The sequence below is a fragment of the Sinocyclocheilus anshuiensis genome, unplaced genomic scaffold, assembly GCF_001515605.1.
Source record: "Sinocyclocheilus anshuiensis isolate Anshui unplaced genomic scaffold, SAMN03320099.WGS_v1.1 scaffold19647, whole genome shotgun sequence".
Lineage (NCBI taxonomy): Eukaryota > Metazoa > Chordata > Actinopteri > Cypriniformes > Cyprinidae > Sinocyclocheilus > Sinocyclocheilus anshuiensis.
The window spans coordinates 1-1,202 of NW_015555253.1; the positions used below are offsets into that span (position 1 = coordinate 1).

Sequence of the window (1,202 nt, forward strand, 5' to 3'; positions counted from 1 at the left end):
AAACCCCGTTGTACACCGTTTCCAGGAAACATGTCGTTCAAACCAGAAACCGTAGCAATACGGTGCACACCGGTTTGAGCTTGAACTTGCCCCTGGTGTTGCCAACTCGAAATCTGATTGGTTAAAGCAACGGTTTCATTGCCATTGAGTTAAGCTAACAGACGCCTGCACTGTGGATTCTGAAGGCCTTAAGGCAGATTTCTTTGACCCTGGCAACACGATTGCTGAAATATGAAATAGTTCCAGGAAGTTCATAGCGGGCAATTTAAATACATTGAGTTGGAGAGACAGAACTGTGATTTTTGATAATTAGTAGACAATAAAATAATTTATTTACATTATTTATAAAAATAATGCTTTGAAAAAAAAAATGTTTCTGAAAGTAATTTTCAGATGCAACGGGGGAAAAAACGGGATAAACACAAACATGAAACTTGTAAATAAAATAATCTGATATATAGCCTATGTACAATTTAATAACATATAGCCTAGTTTGATATATGTGTAGCCAAATTGAGAAAATTAACAAAACTTAACGTTGAGCATAAATTGGGCGTGGGTCCTTTAAGATACTGGGTTTGCAACACTTGCTTTACGGCGCTCCAGCATGTAATACATGTGCGTGGATTTCAGTATGAGCAGAGCAGCAAACGCAAGCTAGTGCTGTGGGTTTGGTGCCATTATTCTGAATTTGGCGAGGTAAATTTACATTTTTTGAATGTACGAATTTGAAGTTGTGAACGAATTTCATAACATGTGTATGTGAGCATAGTATGTTAATAATAAATGTTTCACGGATCGTTTTTAAGGACATTTATGGATTGCATGTGTGAGGTGGATCGGGTTTGATCACGTTTTGGGACACGTGCAAGGACTGGGTATGTACAATGAATGTTAATGAAGTTTTAATTCTTCTTTAAAGCCCAGTGCATTTGCCTGGTTGTAGTTGAATCTGTTACATTGGAATATGTATGTTAAAAAACAGTTATGAGTGTTCTTAAAACATTTCATACCTTGATAAAATGATTAGAATGTATTAAAAGATTGTTTTTGTACTCAACATGTATTTTCATGAAAACTGTGGGGTTCAAAAGTAGGCTAATTTACTGTTTTCCTTTTATTCAAATATTAGCCTCTACCGTATTTAATTTTATTTTATTTTATTTTATTCCATTTAATTTCATTCTAGTGCAATTCAGAGA

The 1,202-nt window shown here is 34.8% G+C and overlaps 1 long non-coding RNA gene across 1 annotated transcript; it reads left to right on the forward strand.

Annotated features, from left to right (window-relative positions):
- Nucleotides 1–525: 525 nt before the first annotated feature.
- LOC107671580 (uncharacterized) lies at nucleotides 526–1,167 on the forward strand. The gene is made up of 3 exons (XR_001632220.1): nucleotides 526–699; nucleotides 810–878; nucleotides 1,133–1,167. It is a non-coding gene; the product is annotated as an uncharacterized LOC107671580 (long non-coding RNA).
- Nucleotides 1,168–1,202: the final 35 nt, after the last annotated feature.